Consider the following 8770-nt stretch of genomic DNA (forward strand, 5'->3'; position numbering starts at 1 on the left):
GCATAAGTATTTACAATTGTTATATCTTCTTCTTGGATCGATCCCTTAATCATTATGTAGTGTCCTTCTTTGTCTCTTCTGATAGTCCTTATTTTAAAGTCTATTTTGTCTGATATGAGAATTGCTACTCCAGCTTTCTTTTGGTTTCCATTTGCATGGAATATCTTTTTCCATCCCCTTACTTTCAGTCTGTATGTGTCTCTAGGTCTGAAGTGGGTCTCTTGTAGACAGCATATATATGGGTCTTGTTTTTGTATCCATTCAGCCAATCTGTGTCTTTTGGTGGGAGCATTTAGTCCATTTACATTTAAGGTAATTATCGATATGTATGTTCCTATTCCCATTTTGCTTTTGGGTTTGTTATTGTAGTTGTCTTGTGTTTCTTGTGTTGTGTTTCTTGCCTAGAGAAGTTCCTTTAGCATTTGTTGTAAAGCTGGTTTGGTGGTGCTGAACTCTCTCAGCTTTTGCTTGTCTGTAAAGGTTTTAATTTCTCCATCAAATCTGAATGAGATCCTTGCTGGGTAGAGTAATCTTGGTTGCAGGTTTTTCTCCTTCATCACTTTCAGTATGTCCTGCCACTCCCTTCTGGCTTGTAGAGTTTCTGCTGAGAGATCAGCTGTTAACCTTATGGGGATTCCCTTGTGTGTTATTTGTTGTTTTTCCCTTGCTGCTTTTAATATGCTTTCTTTGTATTTAGTTTTTGACAGTTTGATTAATATGTGTCTTGGCGTATTTCTCCTTGAATTTATCCTGTATGGGACTCTCTGTGCTTCCTGGACTTGATTAACGATTTCCTTTCCCATATTAGGGAAGTTTTCAACTATAATCTCTTCAAATATTTTCTCAGTCCCTTTCTTTTTCTCTTCTTCTTCTGGAACCCCTATAATTCGAATGTTGGTGCGTTTAATGTTGTCCCAGAGGTCTCTGAGACTGTCCTCAGTTCTTTTCATTGTTTTTTCTTTATTCTGCTCTGCAGTAGTTATTTCCACTATTTTATCTTCCAGGTCACTTATCCGTTCTTCTGCCTCATTTATTCTGCTATTGATCCCATCTAGAGTATTTTTCATTTCATTTATTGTGTTGTTCATCATTGTCTGTTTCATCTTTATTTCTTCTAGGTCCTTGTTAACTGTTTCTTAACATGAGAACATTTTTAAATTAAAATTTTGAGTGAAAAATTTTAATTGGATTGTTATTAATATAAAATAAAAAAATGCTGCTATATTCTAATTTAGGAAAAATATATTTAAAAAACGTGTGAAAAAAAAAAGAAAAAAATAAACCCAAAAACATGTTGAAGAGATGCTCATCAACTTCAGGATAGTGGTTCCCCCTGGGGATGAAGGGAATTGCGTTGAGGAAAGAAACAAAGGATGCTTCAACATACATTTTTTTACTTAAAAAAAAAAAAAAACAGTAAAAAGTGCCTTAAAATACAGTTGGAAGTAATACCCTTAGAATAAAAAAAATGGAGGTGCTTAGACTAGACTAATGGTCATTTTCTATGTTATTCACATTAGTCTTGTCTTATAGAACTTCCTGCAATGATGGAAATGTTCTATCACTATGATGTATAATCAGGTAGCCACTAACCACATATGGCTACTGAGAATTTGAGATGTGGCTAGTGTGACTGAGAAGCAGAATTTTAAGTTTTGTATAATTTTAATTAATCTCAATCTTAAATTAATTTCAATTTTAACGGGGCCAGTAGCTACCATATTAGGCAGCACAGATTTAGACCACAAACCTTCCATTTAACTTAATTTTGTGAAGACCATATCTCATTGTTCTTTTAATACGAATGTGAGTGTGAATATTTGAAGAAAACTCAATAATCTTTTGTTAATAGCAAGTATGGCAAAGGGCAACTGGACGTTATTGGGGTATTGGGGCAAGTTAGAAAAAGAAACCTTCCGGACTGTGTTTACATTTGTAAAGTGGAATGAGGAGAAAGGTCACTCTAAGGTTCCATTGGGTGTCTATAGAAAAGAAAGAATCAAAGCCCTCCAGGTACTCATGGGGGGGTACTTCAGATTTGGTAACAGATTTGATAACTGAAGACTTAATTTCCCTAGTGACTCAACTGTTACAGGAGGTTTTATCTTTTACAGAAAATTGAAAGTAAATTGGCTGGCTCAATAGACTTACTCCAGTTAGATAAGTATTTGCCGTGTTTATTAAGTTGTTTATGTAGTGTAATAATACAAGTGATTTAATAAAGATAAGACTTCAGATAAATGTCAGCACACTTCCCACTCTGCAGCTGGTCCATTTCAGGCAGTTAAAATAAATTAAAAGATAAAATGCCACTCACAAAAAAATTGATCATTGTCCAAGGGAAACATTTAAAATTGAAAGAAATCTTCCACTTTCAGTGCACAAAGAAATATGCATATGTGTAGGAAATGAACCTCTCAAAATCTAGAGTTTCTTCACCCCAAAGGAAAGAGACAGGAAGCTATGTTTTGTAGTTGTTTGCCATAATGAGATATAATTAAAATGTACTTACAGTTTGTAGACAAGTATTAATGACTAGTGTTATTTATAGCACAAATAATGGAGATCTTTGAATTAGATAAAATAAATGCTATTAATTCTGTTATTTATCTATCTTTATATACATCAAGGTGAAAGTTTACTAGGGTATAAAATGTAGATGCTGTCACTGGAATTTAAATAACATAAAGGGGATGTGAATTTTACCCAACCTTCACTGTTGACATTGCTTTGAAAAAAAATTTATGTTTTTAACTGTAGTTTCTCTAGGAGATAATCTGATATTTGAAAAATATAGTAAAAAGGGTGATAACAAAGAAAGAGGATATATCTTTTATAGTGGTCAAATCATTATTTCTGTTGTCTTCCAGGTAAGGAAGGATGAGATTCCTTTCCTCTGTTCTCTCAAAGTACCCAGGACAAATCTCTCCCATTTCTGTATGCCCTTACCTATATTTTCCATCCAAGGCCTATATCACAATTCTGTGCATATAGTACCGGTCCAAAAGAGTATTTAAAGCACGGTTTAGTTTAGAAATGGTAGCCCAGTAGGCCCATGGTGAGCACTTGCTGAGTTCTGAGCCAGTAACCTTTCTTACAAGATACCCCGGTGGCTGTCACACAACAGGAAATGTTGGATTGGAGCATGAAACACAAGGCTGATAACATCAGTTCTTGGCTTGATCAGGAAAAAAGTATTTACCAAAGTTCTAAATTACTCCTTCTTTCTTCTTCAAAATTGTATGGAATGTTTACTAATTCTAGTGTTGCACTCAGTGTTTTTCAAATGCTTGACACACAGAGACATCAGACATTTGCCATTTCAAGTACCTGGGATGAGATGTCCACCTGCCCTATGAGCTGAGAACCTGGCCTTTGTAACCAGGTGTGGTAGATTGTTTAATAGCCACAAATACCTCCAGTTTCTGTATAAGGCCCCTTTTCAATATGACTTTTCTGTTCCTTCCATCCAGAAATGGAGTCTTTCTCTATACCTTGAATCTGGGCTGATCATGAGATTTGTTTGACCAATAGGATGTGCCAGAAACAACATGTGTGAATTCTAGGGTCTAGGACTCTAGAGGATTTGAGTTTCTGCCTTTGCATTCCTGGAATGCCACCCTGAGACCTCCATGTGAAGCAACTTTTGCTTGCTGGAGAACGAGAAGCCATTTGGCGAACTGAGGCTTCCCAGGTGACATATAGAACCAAGTATCAGACATGCGAGTACAGTCACCTTGGATCTTCCAGCCTCTCTGATCTTTCACCTGATACAGCCACATGGGTAAGCCCAGGCACAGCCAGCAGAGGAATTGTTGTTTTAACCCATTAAGTCTTGTGGTACTTAGTTGTGCAGCGAAGGGTAACTGAGACAATGAGGAAACAGCTTCTCAAGTGAGATTGTTGAGATAGCATATAAAAAGATAAAGAACAGGGCTGCATTATTAATTTCCAGGTCCTTTAGGGAAAGGATCTGAATTCCCTGGTATAGAGAGTGACATGAGTCACTTAGTAGTGGATGACAGCTATTTTCATTAGTACAGTACATAAATGTAAAAAGAAAATTGCAAGATTAATGTCCATACCTTATTACTAACTTGTCCATTTTGTTCTTGAAAATATATTTTGTCCAACATCGTTTTTAGTGGTAGAAATTAAAATTATTTTCTTTGGCAGTTATGAGAATTAAATCACTTGTTGACTGACAATAATAGTGATTGGTATTTCCAGAGATTCTATACATAGGAATGACCCATCTCAATTTCCCGGCTTCTACATGTGCTGTTCACTTGTGTATTTGTTAACTACAGGAAAGTAAGTGTGCTTGAAATGCTTGAAATACATTGATACCTACCCACACTTCTTGTCATTTTTCTGTAGTTGTTTTGTTCTTGTGGTGGTGGTTTCAGATTGCTTTGGGTCTCTAAATGTAAGAATTTAAGTTTTTTTAAAAGCAAAAAACTTTTTTTTTAACTTTTTTAAGTAGAAAAGATTTTTTTTAAGTGGAGGAAAGAAGAGGAAGTGGTAGCAAAAACTACTCCTTAGTGCATCTTGCTATGGGAGTGCAGCCTAAAGAAAGGTTGAAAGTTGACTGGTGAACCTTAAGTAAACAGTTTTAAAATATACTCATATTAATCAATATTTCTTCAAACACCATAACAGTACAAAATTTCAACAACAAGAGTAAGTATCTTTTCACCAAGTTATAGGCAACTGAAAATGCTTTTCGATAAAACATTTTCCAGTCTCAGCTCAGAGAAATAATAATCTTATAAAAATATAGTGTTTGGAAGGTTGGAAGAAAGAGCAGAAGATTGCAAAACTCGGCAGAAGTCTAGAAGCTGTTAGAAAGTTCAAAAAGTCAATAAATGAAGCTAAATAGTAGTCTTCTAAAATCATGATTCAGGTAAGATAAATAAGATCCTTTTCACCTTAAATTCTCATTTGACAGTGTCCCAGCACATGTCTTAGCTATTAATATACTTGGGTATCCTCAGGGAGACTTTCAAAAAGTGGTTCTTAATATACTGATATTCTTGTCTCCAGACTCATGAGTCATTTGGACACAAGCATTGAATTTAAGAGGTATTCACTTCCTCACCATTGAGGAGCCAGTTGAAAAAACATAATTATAATATTGAATATTCAATAAACATTCTTTCCTTTTCAAGGTAGAGTCTCACAACACCATTCTAAAATCTTTTGTGCCTAGATCTTCTGTGAGGAAGGAATAACCTGTCTTTAATTTGTCCCTAGACCTGTGGCTCTGGTCATCCCTGCTCAAATAAAAAGGCTGTGTGGTAAAATATGGAACAACCAGAGGTGCTCCGCCTTTGGAAAAGATAAGAAATTCTATTCACTAGGAGATGGGCTCTGTTAATCTTTTTTCCCCGTCACGATTTCTGTGGCATTGGGGCTATTTTAGTGGGTATTCGTTGCTTGGAGAATTCTGCACTCACTCTTTGAAAGATGGACGTGGGGGAGTTGAATTTTTACAAATTGCTGAGATATTCCTCAGTCTTGGTTTAGTTTTGGAAGATTAGCTGAGATTGGGGCAGGAAATTGAAGGATATCTTAATTCTCTTCAAAGGGGGCATACTGGTGTGTGTATGCGTGTGCGTGCAGCTGTACACACACTCATGTGCGTGTATATGGTGAGCTTTAGAGAACTGGTTCTTCTGTAGTAAGCATCACATGATTTTTTAAGCTTATACGCATTGCATGTCCACTGTGTGTAAGGCATTGTGCTGAGAGTGGCCAAGGAAGCACAGTCTTAGCCCTCAAGGATCTCACAGTGTAGCACATTTATGTTGTCTGCTCTTGCCTTTTACATTAAGCTAGCTGTATCCTAAAAATAGTACTCCTTATCTGGATGTACATATAGCTTTGAACAGTCACTAACTATAGAAGTGGCTTGGTAACATGGAAATGCCATATCTGTATCAGTTCATAGACAGCTGGTACATAACTTCCTTCAGCACAAAAGAATAAGTTAGTGTACAAACCAATATTTAATGCATGAACAAAGAGAATAAAATATCTTATTAAACTAGCATGTAATTTCTGCCTGATATGTATAAATGATTTTTCATTTATGTGAGAGTAGGTAAGAGGAAATTTTTTAAGTCTTTTGAAGCAAAGTTATGTTAGGTCTCTAATATTGCCATTAGGGAAGAAAAATTGGCACACAACTGTGGCATTTTAATTATTTTTTTACTTCCTATTGTAATGACTCCTGTTATGTGTCCATGGATTTTATGCTGGGTGGTTAAGTGATTCAAGAAACAGTTTTGTGGTGGTATAATAGTTTTGTTTAAACTATAATATATATAATATACTATATTGTCTGGGCAGTGCCAGGCAATGTCCAGTTTAATGAAATATACTTTATGGGTGAAAGAATTCATGTAATATCCTAAGGTGCCTTAGTCAAATTTATGATAGCCAATTCATAGACAGGCACAATATTACCCAATTAGCAACCTTGGCTTTATGAATCAATTGTATTATGTATTTTAAATTTCACCGTCTCTTGTGGTCAGTCATCTTTCAACTTTGAGTACTCAAATGCAGTTTCAAAATGAAGGAGCCAGAATCATTGAACAGTATAGCTACTTGGCCAGTTGTTTTATGATGCTGGTTATTGAATATGTTAATATGTCTCTGTTGATGGCAGTCATGTATTTCTAACAATGCTTTCATCAAATTAAATATTATAGAAACTAGCTGATTTGTGTGAAATATTTTTAGGCAATAATTATCAGATATGTAAAGCAAAGAAAAGTAAAATACTTCAGTTGTTTTATTAATATCTCCTTGTGGGGTTTCCCAAGTATCTATTGTATTTGGTGAAGAAAATGACACTTTTATTCAATAGAAAGTGAGCCAGGACCACATGTCATTCAGCTCACGTTAATTGTACAAATTCATTAAAAAAAAAAAAAACTAAGATAAAAGTTCATGTAGAAAGAAGATGCAACAGAGACCTAGAACAGCTATCATTTCATGAACAGCCGTATTATCCACAATGAGTTTACCTTTTGATCAATTTCTCTATTGAACAAGTTATTTTAGAACTCAATTCCTTATTGAGTGGCTTTGTAGTTGAGTGTTCTCTCTTTCTCTTTCTCTCTCTTCATCTTTATAGCTTTCTTAGAATTAAAACCAAATAAATACAACCTAACTTGACTTAGGTGATTCTGCTTCACTTTATGACTTTTATAATAGAACTGTTTTGTATAATCATGGGCATCTTATTTTTAAAAATATCTACTATACTTTTGATTGTAAGAGGCTTTTAAAGTCTAAAGACCCTTCTGTTAAAGTTTACTTTTTAGGGGGTCTACTTAAGGTGGGCTGAATATTCAGTTAAATTTTCTCAGTACAGAACTTTTAAGAATGCTTGGATAAAATTTTTAAAATAATAATTTAAATACATTACTGAATTGAATGGAAAGTAAGGAGAATTCTTGGAGGCCAGAAACCAGAAAGTGAGAATGGGGAGAGTTAAGCAAACATTGAAACCCTAAAGCTTAGACTACATCTGCAGGTAGACAGGAAGCAAATTCTGAGGCTGGAATAGTGTGGGAGTTTGTATGGAGATTGATGAAGAAGGGGCACCAAAAAGATGCTCAGAGGTTGACCTGGAACTGCTTTCCCACAGAGGGAGAGAGCATGCAGATACTTGCCCATATTGACACTGGCTCTGGGTAGAGAGTTTAAAAAGAAAGTCTCCTCTGAGGATTGGTTCTCAAAGCCTATTCTCCCAAGAGTTTGGTCCAGGCTTCATTCTACCATACTGTTACATGGAAAAAACAAAAACAAAAACTCAGACTGATAATGTACATTATAGGTATCCAGGCTGAGATGGTCTGTGACTCCTGGAAGAGGCGAATACAAACACACTTTGGAGCAGCACAGTTGAAATGTAGAGGCTGAAGTGATAAGCTTTGAAGATGGAAGAAGGGAACATGAGTCAAGGAATGCAGGCAGCCTTTAGATGGAAAAGTTAAGGAAATGAATTCTCTCCTGGAGCCTCCAGAAAGAAATGTAGCACTACTAACCCCTTGAGTTTAGCCCTCTAAAACTCATTTCAGACTTTAAATTTCCAGAACTGTAAGCTATTTACAGTTAAGATTACAAGTTATTGTTAAGTTATTGTTATTGCTAAAAGTTATTTTTAAGATAAACAACTTGTTTTGTTTGAAGCCACTAGGTTTTTGGTAATTTGTTGCAACATCAATAGGAAACTACTACATGGTGATTAGATGAACTGGCTTCAGGAGAAAGTGTTTTAAGTAAAGATCTGATACCAGTTAGAACCACCAGAAGACCAGGAAGGGAATTTGTAGTTGGATTGAGAGACTGAAATATCTGTTTAGAACGTCTCATTTATAAGGTACCACTGATTTCTCTAACTCATTTGGAGGCCAAATGTTTAAAATTTTGTACATACAAAACACAAAGCTTGAATTTTAGGACTCTGCCCATGTATATACACATTTAGGCTGACAAACCCAGACTTACAACCTAGAATTTGCTGCCTAATAACTATGTGATATTTTTTCTGAAAATCAAAGTGTTCTAAATTGTTGACCAGAACTTTGATCTTAATACTTCAGTGTTTAAAAGAACTTCCCAAAGCAAGTATGGGAAGGGCTAATTGAGGAAACTGAGCCCCAAATTATGGTTTTCTATCTGATTTCTAAAGTACATACCAAGAGACAGACAAAGCAAAATGAAAAAATTAATAAAAGGGAAAGAAAATGGG

This window comes from Lipotes vexillifer, unplaced genomic scaffold (assembly GCF_000442215.2).
Source record: "Lipotes vexillifer unplaced genomic scaffold, Lipotes_vexillifer_v1.1 scaffold1406, whole genome shotgun sequence".
Lineage (NCBI taxonomy): Eukaryota > Metazoa > Chordata > Mammalia > Artiodactyla > Lipotidae > Lipotes > Lipotes vexillifer.